The sequence below is a fragment of the Rhincodon typus genome, chromosome 6 (assembly GCF_021869965.1).
Source record: "Rhincodon typus isolate 14 chromosome 6, sRhiTyp1.1, whole genome shotgun sequence".
In the NCBI taxonomy this organism is placed as follows: domain Eukaryota; kingdom Metazoa; phylum Chordata; class Chondrichthyes; order Orectolobiformes; family Rhincodontidae; genus Rhincodon; species Rhincodon typus.
Window position 1 is genome coordinate 6564243 of NC_063337.1, and position 17961 is coordinate 6582203.

A 17961-nucleotide genomic window follows, 5' to 3' on the forward strand; every position below is an offset into this window, starting at 1 on the left:
TTGCTATTCACCTTATCTATGCCCCTCATGATTTTATAAACCTCTATAAGGTCACAACTCAACCTCCTGTGCTCCAGTGAAAAAAATCTTGATCTTTCCAGTCTATTTTTATATCTCAAATCCTCCATTCCTGGCAACATCCTGGAGAATATTTTCCGAATCTTCTCTAGTTTAATAACATATGAGGAACGTTTGAGGACTCTGGGACTATTCTCATTGGAGTTTAGAAGGATGAGGGGGGATCTAATTGAAACTTTCAGAATACTGAATGGCCTGGACGAAGTGGATGTTGGGAAGATGCTTCCATTGGTAGGAGAGTCCAGGACCCAAGGGCACAGCCTTAGAGTAAAGGGAAGACCTTTTAGAACGGAGATAAGGAAAAACTTCTTCAGCCAGAGAGTGGTGAATCTATGGTATTCACTGCCACAGAAGGCTGTGGAGGCCAGGTCATTGAGTACATTAAAGACTGAGATAGATAGGTTCTTGATTATCAAGGGGATCAAGGGTTACGGGGAGAAAGTGGGAGAATGGGGTTGAGGAACTTATCAGCCATGATTGAATGGCGGAGCAGACTCGATGGGCCGAATGGCCTAATTTCTGCTCCTATGTCTTATGGTCTTAATATCCTTCCTACAACAGGGCGACTAGAACTGCACACAGTTTTCCAGAAGAGGCTTCACCAACCTCCAGTACAGCCTCAACCGGAATTAGGAGTCTAATGATGACCATTAAACTGTCATTGATTGTTGGAAAAAACTCATCAGGTTCATTAATGTCCTTTAGGGAAGGAAACTCTGATCTGGCCTACATGTGACTCCATACACACAGCACTGTTAACCTTAACAGCCCACTGGGCAATAAATGCTGGCCTAGCCAGTGATATCAGACCCTGCGAATTAATATTTTGGAAGAGCAGCACCATGGCATGGAGAGACTGATGGGAGTTTGGTTAGCTTGGATACTTGGTTTGCAATGCAGAGTGATGCCAATGGCATGGGGTCAATTCCCACACAACCTGAGGTTACCACAAAGATCCCAAATTTTCAGCCTCACCGGAGATGCTAAACTCACCATCAGTCACCTCTTTTCAAATGAGACAGCAGCCCTCTGGGAGTACAGCAATTTTAGAGACATAGAGGTATTTAGCACAGAAACAGGCCCTTCAGCCCAACTTGTCCATGCTGACCAGGTTTCTTAAACCAAACTACTACCATTTGCCTGTGTTTGGCCCATATCCCTCTATCCATGTACCTGTCCAAGTGTCTTTTAAATGTTGTAATTATACCGGTCTCTAACACTTCATATCCACGGAATCCATGATTCTATACACGCATGACCCTCTGAGTGAAAAAGTTACCCCTCAGGTCCCTTTTAAATCTTTCCCCTCTCACCTTAAACATTTGCTTTAGCTTATGTTTAGTCACAAGAATCAAAGGATTTGAGAGTTATCTTTAAAAAAAACCTTCTGCAATGTTACATTGATCAACCTCCCACTGTTGAAGTGTATCTCCTTTCCTTTGTTTCAGAATGTGACCTTGGGGTGTGGGTGAGATCAGCTTTTCCCAACAAAGGTGGCAGTGACTCCTGGTTTCTAAGCTACCGAGACGCTGTCAATGAGAGAGAGAGACAGTAAGGAATTCCCTTGTACACGAGGAGAGAAGAACAGCCAGTCCCAGCTCACTCTCACTTTGGAAGGAGTGACAAGCAGCCTAGACCCCTCCTTTGGTCGTTAATAAGGGAGTGAGGAATAAAATCGTGCAGCAATTTTAAAAGCGAGCCCAGTTCCTGGGATCTGCTTTAATTGATTGAAATCTGATTTAATGCTGAGCTGGTGCATTGCTCCCTGTGTTAGCACCGGCTGTAGAATCGCATTTCTTTTCCTCTTGTTTTTCTTTTGAGTATTTGCTTGTTCTGTCTATCTCAGCATCGCTGGGAGACGCTTGTTGAAGCAATTCGGTGGTGAGTTTCCAGATTTTATTTTTGGCCGCTGATATTTCCGTGCATTGATTATTATCATGGGTTTCGAATCCATTCAGCTGCTCCCTTTAATAATCTGGCGGTGTGGTATTAATTATTCCTCTAGTCATTTCTGAAAGCGGATAAAGCCACGGACGACAGGTTCAGTGTTTAATGTCAATGCAGGCGACGATTTTCTAATGCTGGTAGGAAATGTGTTAAATACTGTGCGGAGCCATCATCTCCAAATGTAACAATAAGCATTGCATTAAGATCCATACTGCTGTTTGGTTCATTTTGAAGCATTTATTTCCGCCCCCCCCCCCCATCAGGCTTTCCCGCTGTCGAGTCTTGTTCCTCCGTTTGTCTTCGGTCAGTGGGGGTTAGTCAGAGGTTATGGTTACAAATCCCACTCCCTAGTGACTGGAGCCCATAGTCCCGGGTGAACACCGCTCTTGCAGGGCTGGAGGGAATGCTGAACTGTTCCAAGGTTCCAGTCTGACCACTTGCAAGTGGTCACTACACCCCTAGTCCCTTATTTTAAAAGAAACCAAGTGGGGAGTTCTGCCTTTTGTTTTTGGCTATCTCTACATTTTGTATAGTGCTAACACTTATCGATGTAACTGGATATCTTGCATGTAGTGTTGGTTGAGGAGGCATAAGAGCCAGGACATGAGGGATATTTGTAAAGATGGCTATGAGAGCTCAGTTTAATACTTTCTGACAAACCGCATTTGTAACTGTGTGGTGCTCCCTCAGTACCCCACTGGAGTGGGACTGCACTAGTAGTTTTAAAAACTGAAAGAATTGCGGATGCTGTAAATCAGGAACAAAAACAGAAGTAGCTGGAAAAGCTCAGCAGGTCTAGCAGCATCTGTGAAGGAAAAAAAATCAGAAGGGTCACTGGACCTGGTGTATTAACTCTAATATTTTGTTCAGCAACTTCTGTTTTTGTTCCTGCAGGGGTAGCTTCCCTGCTTCTGGGCTAATAGTTCCTCAGTTCAAGTCTCACTTGTTCCAGAGGTGTCTGAGTAGGTTGATTTAGAAAGATGTGGAGTGTCAGCTTTGAGTCTCTATTTGCCGATGCCCGGAGATGGGATCGAACCTTGGGGCAAGTGTGTGACTAACTGAGCCCCAGTGGAGTGTTTCTGATGTCCTAGTCAATATTTAAGTCATCTGAAATTAATAAGACATTATCTGATTGCTTGCTGCATTACTGTGTGTGGGAGCCAGGCAGTTGCTAGGGTTGCAGAGTTTGAGCTATAGGGAGAGGCGGAATAGGCTGGGGCTATTTTCCCTGGAGCATCGTAGGTGAGGCATAACCATATAGAAGTTTATAAAATCAGGAGGGGCATAGATAGGGTAAGTAGACAAAGTCTTTCCCCAAGGTGGGGGAGCCCAAAACTAAAGCACATACCTTTTAAGGTGAAAGGGGGAGGTTTAGAAAGGACCTGAGGTATAACTTTTTTTTTCACCAAAGAGGGTAGTGCATCTATGTAACAAGCTGCCAGAGGAAGTGGTGGAGGCTGGTACAATTACATTTAATAGGCATTTTGGTGGATATATGAATAGGAAGAATTTAGGAGGTTATGGGCCAAATGCTGGCAACTGGGACTAGATTAATTTAGGATATCTGGTCGGCATGGATGAGTGGGACCAAAGGATCTGTTTCCATGGTGTACAGGTCTATGACTGTATGACGTGCAAACTGGCTGCTCTGTTATTGATATGATAACAGTGCATAGCTACATGTGAAACCTAGTCAGTGTTTTAAAATGTCCCCAGGGCATTAGTCTTAGCCTCTAGTTTACTAGTCCAATAACCACTTTTAAAGTAAAAGTAGTTTTGGGTGAATAGCAATTTTTTTGTAGTTTAATTTCAAGAATATAAACATTCAAAGAGATAAGGAAATAACTTCTTTCATCTCCATTGGGCTGTAAAGATGAGTTTGTTTTCCTTCTGTGATGAGAGGGATGGGGATGAGATATTGTTAACTTGTTCTCACCAGAAATTGTCACACAAACACACTCCACTCAAGTCTATCTCATTACCAGACAAACACAAACCCACAATTAGTGACTTAATCCAGCCCTTCAAAACAGCTGAATTGCTAAGTAGTTTGCTGTGATGGTGCTTCAATTAGTGTTGTGTGTGCAGTGAAGTAACTGTTAATTGGGATCAATGTGTCTCTTTCATTACCTGCAGAATTGATTTGGTGTCAGTCTGCAAGCTTCCAAATGCAACTTATGGGGGTGTTGTGGTGCAGTGATGATGTCCCCACCTCTGAACTAGGAGGCCTAGGTTCAGGTCCCACCTGCTCCTGGGATGTCTGACAGGTTGGTTAGAAAAAAAACTTTTTACTCTCTGCCTCTCTGCTCCTATGATGCTGCTTGGCCTGCTGTGTTCATCCAGCCCTGCACCATCTTTTTACTATTAACCATCAGTTCCTCTATTCTCAATGAATAACCTAGATAAGTGTACCAATCTGTTACTGATGGTTGGTACGCTTAATATATCGCTGCTTGTCTCTGATTAGATAACAAAACCGTTTAAGATCATCTCCCAATCTAAATGTTATTTATCGTATTCCTTTGGCTCTTCTGCCTTCCCTCATTTCTGCAATCTTGCATTATGAAAATCTGAGCTTGGCATCTTTAAAATATCTTGTTTTCCCCACCTTCCCCTACCCTTCTCCTTTTTCCAGCCTTGGTGCTATCAACACAAAAATAGTTGGACTGTTATCAGTAAGGAAATTGATCTACAACACTCAAAGCAATACTTTCTCTGCATTTGTGATACCTTTTCCGTGTTTGTGGAACCTAGGAATTGAAGTGACATGTCAACAGTAGCCATGGCTCAGTGGATAGCCCTGCTGCCTTTCATGTCAGGAGGTTATACGTTTAAGTCCACACACAGGGACAATAATAGGATAGTGGTGATGTTACTGGGCTATTAGTCTAGACCAAAGCTTAAAGTCTCGCAGTAGCTGGTAAAATATTTGAAGGTTTACCTGGAATTTGTTAATAGAATTGCTTTCTAGAATCCCTACCTTGAGGAAGCAGGCCATTTGGCCCATTGAATTCACACCAGCCCTCTGTTTAGAGCATCCCATCCAGATTCCCCTAAATCCTGCATTTCCCATGGCTAATCCATCTAACCCGTGCATCCCCAGGCACTCTGTGTAATTTATCATGGCCAATCCACCTAATCTCCACATCTTTGGACTGTGGGTGGAAACCAGAGCACCCAGAGGTGAATGTCTGTGTGGAGTTTGCACAGCCACCTAAGGGTGGAATCAAACCCAGGTCGCTGGTGCTGTGAGGAAGGAGTGCTAACCACTGAACCACCATGCCAACCTGGAAAGATTGGTCAAGCTGGGCTGTATCTGCTGGAGTTTAAAAGAATAAAAGGCAACTTTATTGAAACATAAGATCCTGTGGATCTTGATAGGGTGGATGTGGAGAAGATGTTTTCTTTTGTGGGAAAGTCAGGGATTGAGTTAGTTAAAAGAAAACAAAAGGATTCCTCATTTTAAAATGGATGAAATGTTCCCTTGAGTGTCTAACCCACTTCCCTGAGGGTGTGGAAGCAGAGTATTTTTAAGGCAGAGATAGATGGATTGATGAGCAAAGAGGTGAAAGGTTATTAGGGTCATGTGTCGATGTGGAGTAATCTGAGCAGCTGAGACTTTAGTGAACCGCAGAGCAGGCTTGAGTCAGGTGTTGCATCTTTTTGGAAAGGCAAATCAGGGCAGGACTTTAGTGGTTAATGGTAGGGCCCTGAGGAATGTTCCCGAGCAAGGAGACCTAGGGATGCACGTGTGTAGTTCCTTGAAAAATGGAGTTGCAGGTACAGGGTGGTGAAGGTGTTTGGCATGCTTGCCTTCATTGGTTAGAACACTGAGTTTGGAGTTGGGAGGTCACATTGCAGCTGTACAAGGCATTGGTTAGGTTGCTTTTGGAATACTGTGCAATTCTGGTCTCCCTGCTACAAGAAAGATGTTGTGAAACTTGAAAGGGTTCAGAAAAGACTTACAAGCATGCTGCCAGGGGTGGAGGATTTGAGCTATAGGGAGAGGCTGAATAGGCTGGGGCTATTTTCCCGGGAGCATCGGAGGTTGCAAAAGAGATTAACAAGGATGTTGCCAGGTTTGTTATAGGGAGAGGCTGAATACACTGGGACTTTTGTTTTACCCCGAAGCGACTGAGGGGATAGCCGTATCAAGGCTTAGAAAAGGGGCATGGATTAGGCGAATAGCCAAGGTCTTTAGTCCATGTTTGGATCAAGGCTGTGATGAGGTCAGGAGCGGAGTTGCCCTGGCAGAACCCAAACTGGGTATCACTAAGCAAACAGGTTGCACTCAACAAAAAAAAAGATTATTCCTAGTCTCTGGCATTTTTTTAATGAAACGGCAGCACCTGCTATTACGTTGAAGCGTCACATACTTCACATGTAAGTTAACTGCTCAGCTCTGGATTAATATTGATAGTTAGTGTTGAAGGATGAACTGGCTATCCCTGTAAAAATGTTTGTTTGTGATTGGCATGTAGTGAACACACAGACCTGAAATGTTGACAGTCAGAAGAGTGAGCTGGAGTATTACAACTGTAACAGCTGCTCCTGTGAAGGAGGACTGTCCAACATTGTGATTTGAAGTTGGATCAGTAGCGTCACTGCATACAGCTGACTGGGTAATCAGCTCACATCTTAGAATTAAACTGCCAAGGGATAGCTGCAAGTGGCTCCTGTTCAGTCCTGCTTCTTCCATGAACAGTCGCTTTCTGCTCCTGCGGGAGCAGTCGCTTTCTGCTCCTGCGGGAGCAGGCCATTCAGTCTGTCATGCCTGTACCAGCCCTTTGAAAGATCTGTTAAATCAGCCCACTCGCTCTCTTTCCTTTTTTTTTGTTTAAAATGTATTCTTACTTTGTGTCACTATTGAATCTGCTTTCACCAGCCTTTTTGATCGCAAGCTTCTAGTTCATCACTGGTTGATGTGCAAAAAAAAGCTCATCTCCTTCAACTTCCTTAATCAGATTTGGATGGCGTTGGCTGCTTATTGGGTATGCAGATGTGCCCACTTACATTTTTTTTGGGTTTAATAAATACTACAGATGTGTAATAGATGAAAAAGTCAAAGAACAGCAGATGCTGGAAAGTAGGAACAAAGAACAGAAATTGCTGGGAAAGCTCAGAAGAACTCTGATTTTCTCTCTACGGATGCTGCTGGACTTGCTGAGGTTTTTCTAGCAATATCTGTTGTTGAATAACTGCCCTGGTTGGGCCAAGTGACCTGCCAATCCACACATGAATGTGGACTTCAACCTTTTCCTGGTAATACAGTAAGCAGTGTGCAGATGTTTTTGGAGAGCCTTCCTTGGTTACTGATGGCTAAAAGGTGTTTAAAACAAATGTGAAGGACAGTAACCTGTGCTGTGTATGGCATGCAATAATAAAAGCACATGACTAAGCTAGTGTTGCTGTCAACTCTCTGCATGGGAGGTGACCGTGTTTACGGCTCATCTCTGGTGTTGCCCCACTGTTTGGAGTCTGTTACTGATGGAGGGCTGTGATACATTTTGGGGGCAGGTGAAATCAGTGTGACCTTGAGGAAACTCTGTTCACAGGAGAACAAAAACCATGCACCAGTTTTGTGTAGCTACAAGAATCATAGAGGCACTTGTGGCTTAGTGGTAGTGTCCCTATCTCTGGGTTAGGAAGTGAGGTTCAAGTCCCAGCTGATCCAGAAGTGTATACGAACATCTCTGAACTAGATGAAGAAATATCTCTATTGCAAGCCTGGTGGTTCTTTCCTATAGAATTCTAATTGGAGCTGTCACTCTCCTTGTCTCTGGTAGTTGACCTGTTAAAGGTTTCCCTTTTAACTGTGACTGTCTGACTTGGGTAGGTTTCTGCAAACATTTTTTTCCTTTAAATTTACACATATGCTGTTCTCTGTTAAATCCATTTCTCACCTCTACAAAGTACTGCATCCTTTCTTCTGTCTTCTGCATGTGACTGATATCTGTTCCATCATGCCCTCCATCCCATCTGCTTCTTGTACTTTGTGGGTTTTTAATGTATTATTATCACTTGGAAACCAGGATTCCAAAGTGCTGAATTTTTTTTTGTTTGCTTTCAGTCCTGAGAAGTTGACTTTTTGTTTTAATGAGCTTTTATACAACAATGAGCTAGACTGCCTTTATTCCAAGAAAGCATGTGACTTTAGTGACTCGGTCAGGTACCTGGGAAGTTTAATTGAAGCATTTGCAAAGTTGAACTATTGATGCCCTTAAATACAAATGACCAGGGGCCACTAGAACAGTCAGAGTTTTACAGCATGGAAATAGATCCTTCGATCCAACTTGTCTGTGCTGACTGGATATCCCAAATTAATCTAGTCCCACTTGCCAGTATTGACCCATATCCCTCTTAAGCCCTCCCTCTGCATACCCAAACAGATGTTCTAAATGTCGTAATTGTATCTGTCCCCTCTATTTGTGGCAGCTCATGCCACACACTCGCCACCCTCTGTATGGAAAAGTTGCTCCTTTAGGTCCCTTTTTTTAAATCTTTGCCCTCTCACCTTAAACCTATGCCCTCTAGTTTTGGACTCCCCTACCCTGGGGTAAAAGACCTTGGCTATTCACCCTAGTCATGCCCTTCATGACTCTGAGCTTCAATAAGGTCACCTCTCAGCCTCCGACACTCCAGGGGAAAATAGCCCCAGTCTCTCCTTACAGCTCAAACTCTCCAACTTCGGCCACATTCTTGTAATTCTCTTCTGAACTCTTTCAAGTTTTTAGGAGAAGTGTTTTTTATTTTTTTTGTTGTTTGTTTAAATTTTTGTTTGTAGAAGTCTCCCAGGCTGTTTTTAAAATCCGAAGTATTCAGAGCTGGGAAGAAGTCTTAAATTGCTTCAGCAGTTTAAGGAGATGGGCTGGAAAGTCACTTTAAGCTAGTGAAGAGTAAGAGTGATACTTCATTGGGGTTGACTGTCTCTGAAGGATATTACCAGGAATGGGTGTTGGGGGAGGGTTGAATCTTTTTGTTTATATTTGCTTTGAATTGTAATGATTATACAGAAGAAAATTTAAGTAAACATGTGTTTATTTATTAAATTATTGGCAGCCTCCTGTAAATATGTTTAGTAACCAGATTGCAGAAACGAGGCCTGTGATCTATCAAACAAAGGTTCACCGGGAACTGAATTGTCCAGTGTTACCATCAGTGAAGATCATCATAATATCTATTCATACATTGTTAGCCTGCCTTTTTAATGCTTGTAACTTAAATGTTTGAGGTTGTCTGAGCAAGATAGAAATAAGCCGTTAACTTTCATGGGACTAATGAACAGCTTTGTAACTGGATGAGACTAGGCAGGAAATGAAGGTCCAATTCTGAAGGTGTATCTAAACTGGGGAATTGAACACCCATCCTTTTTTGAAATACAGTAATGAGGCACAAATGATAAATTATTGAAGAGTTCTTGCTATTTGTGAATGGTGGGGATTACTGTGTTTGCAACTTCAATGTGCACAGGTCCTAAATTTCTGACTGGTTAGTAGATTGTGTTCTGAAGTAATAAGGTTGGGAATGTACCGGAGCTATTACAAAAAACCGAATCCTTTTGGAATAGATTAGCAAATAGCAGAGCAGTGGACTTGACCTGGGGCTGATCCCTTTTTCTTTAACCAAGGTTCTGCAGTTACTTTGGAGGAGATTGTAAGAAACAGTGACCGAAGAGTCTGCTGTATGGGTTCAGGTGCTACCATACCCTGGGGCCAGGCTCTCTCAACCTGCCCTGTCTTCACTCAGCTTGTAAAGGCACTGATGTGAATCTGTGGCTGGTTTCACGAAGAGCTGGGTGCAATCAATCTCTCTAGGCCTCTTTCACACAATAGATGCCAACAACATTCTGGCAGTTTGTTTCTTGAACAGGAGCTCATTTTGGGTTGAGTTTGTTCTGAGTCGTGGTTGAACATTTAGACTAAGATCTGATGGGGTTTATGGCTGGAGCACACTGAATTATTGGGGATGGTAGTCTAATTAATGGACTAATAATGGACTAGTAATGGACTAATACTAGCGTTCGTAGTAGCTGGAGAATAATTTTAAATTCTATAGATTTTTAAATCTAGAATAAAATGAAAGAGCTGAATTGTTGTTCACTTGCATCCTTTTTAAGAACATAAACAGGAGTAGGTGGTTAGCAAAAGCCTGGGAACTCGAGACCAGTGAGCCTGACATCAGTGGTGGGTAAGTTGTTGGATGGGGGAAAAGAAACAGAAGTTGCTGGAAAAGGGAAGCAGGTCTGGCAGCATCTGTGAAGGAAGGAAAAGTTAACATTTCTGATAAAGGGTCACTGGACCCAAAACGTTAGCTTTTTTTTCTTCACCTGCTGAGCTTTTCCAGAAACTTCTGTTTTTTTTTGTTCCTGATTTACAGCATCTGCAGTTTTTTTTTGGTTGTTTCTGCTTTTAAAATGTTGGATGGAATCCTGAGGGACAGATCTTATGTGTATTTGGAAAGGCAAGGACTGAATAAGGATCGTCAACGTGACTTTCTGCTTGGGAAAAATCATGTCTCTCTAACTTTTTGGATTTTTTTTTGAAGTAACAGAGGATTGAGGGCAGAGCGGTGGCTGTGATCTGTATGCCGTTCAATAAGGCATTCAAGATTCCTCATGGTAGACTGGTTAGCAAGGTTTAAACATGGAATACAGGAAATACATGGAATACTAGCTATTCGGATACAGCACTTTCTTGAAGGTAGAATAGAGGATGGTGGTGAAGGGTTGGTTTTTCAGACTGGAGCCTATGACCGGTGGTGTGCCACAGGGATTGGTGCTGGGTCCACTGCTTTTAGTCACTTATATAAATGACTTGGATGTGAACATATGTTTTATTAAGGTCATTACACCTCCAATTTTGGAGTCATCAGTGGACAGTGAAGAAGGTTACCTCAGAATACAATGGGATCTTGATCAGGTGGGCCAAGGAGTGGCAGATAGTTTAATTTACATAAATGTGAAGTGCTGCATTTTAGAAAGTCCTGCCCTGATTTGCCTAATACACTTAATAGTAAGGTCTTGGGAAGTGCTGCTGAATGGAGATCTTGGAGTGCAGGTTCATAGTTCCTTGAAAATCGAGTTGCAGGTCGACAGGATAGTGAAGAAGTCAAAAGTATGCTGCCTTTATTGGTCAGCGCATTGACTAACGGTGTTGGAGGTCATTAGTTAGGCTGTTTTTGGAATACTGTGTACAATTCTGGCCTTCCTGCTACAGGAAGGATGTTTGTGAAACTTGAAAGGGGTCAGAAAAGACTTAGAGGGATGTTGGAGGGGTTTGAGCTACAGGGAGAGGCTGAATAGGCTGAGGTCTATTTTCCCTGGAGTGTCAGAGGCTGATGGGTAAATTTTTTTTATAAAATCATGAGGGGCATAGATAAGGTAAATAAGAGGTTTTTCACCCAAGCTGGAGAGTCCAAAACTCGAGGGCATAGGTTTAAGGTGAGAGGGGAAAGATTTTAAAAAGGAGCTGAAGGGTAACTTCTCAACACAGGGTGGTGTGTGTATGGAATGAACTGCCAGGGGAAGTAGTGGAGGCTGGTACAATTACAACATTTGGATGGGGATATGAATAGGAATAGTTTCGAGGGATATGGGCCAAATGCTGGCAAATGGGACGAGATTACTTTAGGCTATCTGGACTGCATTGATGAGTTGGACCGAAGGGTTTGTTTCCATTGCTGTACAGCTGACTATCTGGCCCATCAAAACCTGCTTCGCCATTCAGTAAGATCGTGGCTGATCTTTTCATGGATTTGGCTCCACTTTCCTGCTTTTGGGGAGGAAGCCTGCCATTTTTATCCAATCTCTTGCCTATGTGTGACCAGGCATCCATCGTTAGTATGGTTAACTCTTAACTGTGTTGCTCACAAGCCATTCCATCCCATATTGCAGTTGATATACCCAAACATAGCTGTTTAAGTGGAATGCATCAGAGACTCTATCATACAGCACGGAGACAGACCCTTCGGTCCAACTTCCCCCTGGGGGGGGAAAAAGAGCTACTATTCAACCTATCCATGCCCCTCATGATTTTATAAACCTCTACAAGGTCACCCCTCAGCCTCCGATGCTCCAGGGAAAATAGCCCCAGCCCATTTAGCCTCTCCCTATAGCTCAAACCCTCGACCCCTGGCAACATCCTTACATGTTTTCTGAACTCTTTCAAATTTAACCTGAAAAAGTTAGTGAAAAAGAGGCTCACCGCTAGCTTCTCGAGAGCAATTAGATTGGACAATAAATACTGTACTAAGCTCTTGAAATCCAAGAATAGACTTTTTTTTTCCAATATAAGGAGCAAGGCCATTGAGAGCCTTTCTCCATCTCCAATTGTTGTGCAGTGCTCCACACGCCCTCTTTTGAAGTTCAAAGTCCATGGGATTGAGGCGGTGGTGGCAAAGTGGTAATGTTGCTGGACAAGTAATCCAGTGACCCAGGGCTGTGTTCTAGGGATGTGGGTTCAAATCTCACCATAGCAGCTCACGAAACTAAAAATCAATAAAATTTGGAATTTGAAGGTTAGTCTAATGGTGACTATGCAGTGAATGTCAATTGAAAACCCATATTGGTTCATTCCTTCCCTTCAGGGAAGGAAATCTGCCGTCCTTACCTGGTCAGACTGCAACAACGGGCTCTTGCTCTTTTCAGAAGGCCATCAGTTTAAGGGCAACTAGGTGTGAGTAACAGCTACGCCCATGTCCCATACAAGGTCTTAAAAAGCCCAAATATATTTTTGCATTGGCCAAATTTGTAATATCTCAAAGGAAATGAGAAAAATTCTGCATGACAGTTAGACCCTGAGTCTTTTTTTTTTTTTGGATGTGTTCTTTGGTCCTATCCTTTTGCACTGTTTTGACTATCCTCTCCTTTTTTTGTTTTTTGGCTCTTGCTCTCCCAGTAGTCTTGCAATGGGCAATTCTACAGATGCTGTCTTACCCTGGGCTTCATAAATACTAGGCACAGGAAACTTCAGAATGCGATTGCCCAGTCTCAGCAGAGAGGATATTGCTGGGATTTGCTTTGTTTACCCAAGACATAGTGAAAGCCAGGAAATCTATTCTGAGCTTAAGTGTTATTAACCTTGATCACTGCCACCAATGTGAGAAGTGTTCCCAGTTAAAACAATGACCTAGTCATTAGATTGGCTCATTGCTATGCAGTAAGATACTTTCAGCCCAGTAGACCCATTCTGATGCTTAATTTGTACTTGAGTCTACCCAAACGTGGTCAGAGGGATCACCATAGACACCAAGGTAGTATTTGACTAAATGCCAACTATGGAGCAGGACCTTTTAAGAAAACTGGAGTCTGTGGTAATAGATATTGAAGGGACTGTTGGGGTGTTTGTGAGGGGTGGGGGGGGTGCAGGTGGAGTTCTTGACTGGTTGGTGTCAAATCAGCCATAAATGAAGATGATTGTGGTTGTTGGAAGTCAGTCACCTCCGCTGCAGGAGTTCCAAAGAGTACTGTCCTCAACCCAACTTCTTCAGCTGTTTCATCAATGACCTTCCCTCCATCACAAGGTCAGAAGTGGGGATGTTTGCTGATTGCTCAAAGTTCAACACTATTCACAACTACTCCAGATACTGAAGCAGCCTGTGCCCAAATCTAGCAAGACCTGGACAACATCCAGGTTTGAGTTGACAAGTGGTAGGTATCATTTGTGCTACACAAGTACCTATCGATCACCATATTAAACAAGAGAATCTACCATCACACTTTTTTTTTATATTCAATGGCACTGCCATCACTTAATTCTCTACCAGCAACATCCTGGGGGGGGTTACCATATACCAGAAACTCAATTGGACTCACAATATAAACACTGGCTACAAGAGTGGGTCAGAAGCTATGAATCCTGCAGTGAGTATCTTACCTGACTTGCCTTATAGATGCTGGACAGCTTTTGGGCAAAGTCAGGGGTGTGATGGAATACTCTCCACATGCCTGGATGAGTGCAGCTCTAACAACACCACTTTTTTTTTCAGCTTGACACCATCCAGCACAAAGCAGCCCACTTCATTGGCACCAAATACATCTCCTTCACGTTCAGCCCCTCCGTCCGAGGTGCACAGTGGCACCAGCGTATATTACCACCTACAAGATAATACAACTCATGGCACTTTCAACATCTTCCAAATTCATAACTTTTTCTACCACCTGGAAGGACTGGGGTACCAGACGTATGGGCAGCTTCATATTTCCTCCAAGTCGCACACCATCCTGACTTAGACCTGTATTGCTATTCCTTCACTTGCTGGGTCAAAATTATGGCACTTCCTCCTAACAGCACTCTGGATGTACCTAAACCAAATGGACTAAGTTGCTAAAGGTCATTCGTCAAGAGTAGTTATAGATGGGCAATGAATACTGGCCGAGCACATCCCATGACAGAATGCAGAGGAGGGAAAAAAAAAAAAAAATCCATCCTTCCACCTGGAAACATTTTTAATTTCCCTATCAATATTTCTTCAGTTGAAGCACTTTATTTCATGAGGTTAAAATGCCATCTACCTTCACACTTCCTGGGATTCTAGTTGAAGATGGTGGGAATAACCGCATCTTTGCATTTGTTTAATGCTTTTTTTAACATAGCATTCCAAAATATTTCTGAAACATTATAAAATAAGATGCGATGTAAAGCAGTTATCAGTTAGGTAACTAAAAGATGGATCAGAAATATCTCGAAGTAGAGGAGGGTATTGAAGTGATCTGATTTTATATTTAAAGAAAATACAGACCTATTCATAATTCATTTTTTCAATAAGTTGAATTATCCTTACAAGAATTAACTCCTTTGAATGTATTTGTGCCTATTGAAGTTGTTGTATCTCAATTTTCATGGAATAAATTTTTAAGTTGAAATAATGTAACAGATTTATTTTGGGATTGAGTACTGAATATGTCTATAAGTCTTTGAGGGGCTTGACTTTTCCTTTTGCCCCTGTGCAGTTAGGTGTGGTGATTTGTTTCTCAAGGCTTTGGAATAAGCAGCAGCTCTAACTTTACCTGGCTGCGATCACCACAATCTGTATTGATGACAGATATCTATCTAATTGTCTTTCTAAAATGTTGGCCATGTATACCCTGTAACAGTCAATTCTTTATAGAGAATCTCTCCCCTCCTATCAGGTTTAAGGTATTAAAGTTACCTGGGCTGCAAAATGTCAAACTGGAGTGGGTCTTCACCCAACCTATTAGGCTGCTTGATTTTTGTAGGAGAGGATATCTAGGAAATGGAGCAAAAGATGTGCAAGATTCCTGGCAGGACTGAACGGTTTTAACTATTGAGCAAGACTGAAAAGTCTTGCTATAAAGTGATGTGATAGAACAAAGAACAGTACAGCCCAGGAACAGGCCCTTCAGTCCTCCAAGCCTGCGCTGACACGGTTTCACCCTTCTGTATTAAATATCCCTCTATTCCCTTCCAATGCATGTATTCGTCCAGGTGTTTCTTGAACGTTGCTGTTGTCCGCTTCCTCTGGCAGCACATTCCATGCATTTTTTCCCATCATTTTGTGAAAAATGTGCTTCTCATCTTCCTTCTTAAAATTCCTCCCACACCCTGAACCTGTGTCCCCTAGTAATTGATCCATTTACCCTTGGAAAAAGCCTCATACTTTTCACTCTATCCATGCCATTCACAATCTTTTAAACTTCCATCTGTTTACCCCTCACCCTCTTGCTTTCCAAACAAACCCAATCTATCCAACCCTTTCTTCGTAGCTACAATCCGCCATACCAGGCAACATCTTGGTAAACCTTTTTTTCTGTACCTTCTCCAAAGTGTCCACTTCCTTCTGGTAGTGTGACCAGAACTGTGATCTTGCCTTGGGGTATTCTACATAGTCGTGCAGCATGGAAACAGATCCTTCAGTCCAACCGGTCCATGGGGATCATAATTTCAAACTAAACTAGCCCCAACTGCCCGCTCCTGGCCGATTTATCTCTCAACTTTTCCTCTTGCATTTATCTAAATGTCTTTTTAAATGTTGTAATTGTACCCACATCCTCCTTCCTCAGGAAGTTCATTCCACATGTGAACCACCCTGCGTAAATAATTTGCCCCCATCTCAAGTTGAGAGGAGAGATTTTGAAAATATGCCCCTTAGTCTTGAAATACCCCATCATAGGGAAAAGACAACTACATTAATGCTATCTATACCCCTCATTATTTTATATACTTCCGTCATATACTTCAATCAGTCACCTCACAATCTCCTCCGCTCCAGTGAAAAATGTCCCAGCCTTTCTTTATAACTCAAATCTTCCATACCCAGCAACACTAATGTGGCAATCTCTTGTTACCACCTCTATAATGTTCTTTACATTATGATGTTATTGAAGAATCTGAGAGCTATTTATTACAACTAACTATTGTAATCTCAGCTGATGGTACTAATACAAAATTCTGATCCCAAAACAAAATCTGGCTTGATGGATCAGATGTGGTTTTTATTTTATTCAATGTGGTGGTCAGTTAGTGAAACATTGCCACATGAAGCTTTGTTTCTTTTAACTACAACAGAAGTTTATCACAAAAACTGAAACAAAGTTGTCTAGACATGAGATGGTTTAGAAAAATCTTGGGGCACACAACAAAACAAAGTTTTTTTTCAACCTCTAACAAAACCAGACTGCTGGAAAAGCTCAGTAGGTCTGGCAGCATCTGTGGAGAGAAATCAGTTGACCCTTCAGATCCAGTGACCCTTCCTCAACTGATGTGGAGGGGGTAAGGAGTAAACGATAGGTGGGGTTAGAGCCCAAAGAAAAAAACAATTGGACAGATGAAGGAATCGATAACAATCTAACTCGGTGAGTGACTAGCTATTAATGGAGACTTTTAGTGGCTAATGGTGGGTTGTGTGTAATAGCAGACTGTGATGACAAGGCCTGTGTGTAGGGTTTGGGATAAGGCCATGGGAGAGCTCGAACCCTAAAGTTATTGAACTCAACATTGAGTATTGAAGGCTGCAGGATCCCAAATGTAAAATGAGATGCCTGTTCTTCCAGCTTGCGCTGTCTCCTGAAGCACTGCGCCAAGGCTGAGACAGATGTTGGCTGGGGAACAGGGTGATGTTGAAGTGGCAAATAGAGGTTTTCAACCATTCTTTCACACCATCAATTTAGAGATTGAAATCCGAGAAAATGCCCCTCTAGAACTTAAACATCAACCAGTTGTCCTCCCATTTCTTTCATGTAAAATAACTCCATAGTTCACAGGAATATTCTCAATTGAGAGCTTAAGCTTGCTCAGCTTCAATGTCAGAATCAAAATCACCTGGCTTAAAAACTGCACAAACAGAAAGGGAAAGCTCATTAGAACTGTCCTGAATTCTTTAAAGAGAAAAGCAACTTCCTTCTCATCCTCTAACTAACAAGGTGTGGAGCTGGATGAACACAGCAGGCCAAGCAGCATCAGAGGATCAGGAAAGCTGACGTTTCGGGCCTAGACCCTCCTTCCATCCTCATCAGGTCTCCATTGAACTGTCCTAATTACTTTCAGTCTTTTTGAGATTTTCTAAACTATAAAATCAATCCTTGATCATTTTAAACCAAAACAAGTTTAGGTTCACTATTTTCCTGACCTGTCACAAGTAATTTAATGTAAACAAAATAAATTTTCCATGAATGTACCACCTGTCTACTGCCACTTGCTAGGCAATGCAGAAATAGTTACTGTTTCACAAAGGTGTCTGAACTTGATGTTACTTTTAACAAAAATCTTCACCGCAATGAGCTGCATTTATCTGCTTCTGTGGTAAAACTCACCTTTCCAAAATTGTACCTGCTTCCATTAGCTTTTTTTGCTTTGAGTTTTTAGGATGAGAGGAGAGATTTTTAAAAACGATGAGGGCAATTTTTTTTTTTTTTTTTTTTTTTTTTTTTTTTGGAAACCAGGGTGGTTTGTGTGTGGAATGGAACTTCCTGATGAAATA

The 17961-nt window shown here is 42.2% G+C and overlaps 1 protein-coding gene across 3 annotated transcripts in view; it reads left to right on the top strand.

Annotated features, from left to right (window-relative positions):
- The first annotated feature begins 1779 nt into the window (after positions 1 to 1779).
- The window catches only part of myo7aa (myosin VIIAa), a 232413-nt gene continuing 216231 nt past the window's right edge, over positions 1780 to 17961 (top strand). For all 3 annotated transcript variants that reach the window (XM_048598018.1, XM_048598019.1, XM_048598020.1), the window contains exon 1: positions 1780 to 1959. The gene's annotated coding sequence lies outside the window, so the exon portion shown is untranslated. The remainder of the gene's footprint in view (positions 1960 to 17961) is intronic.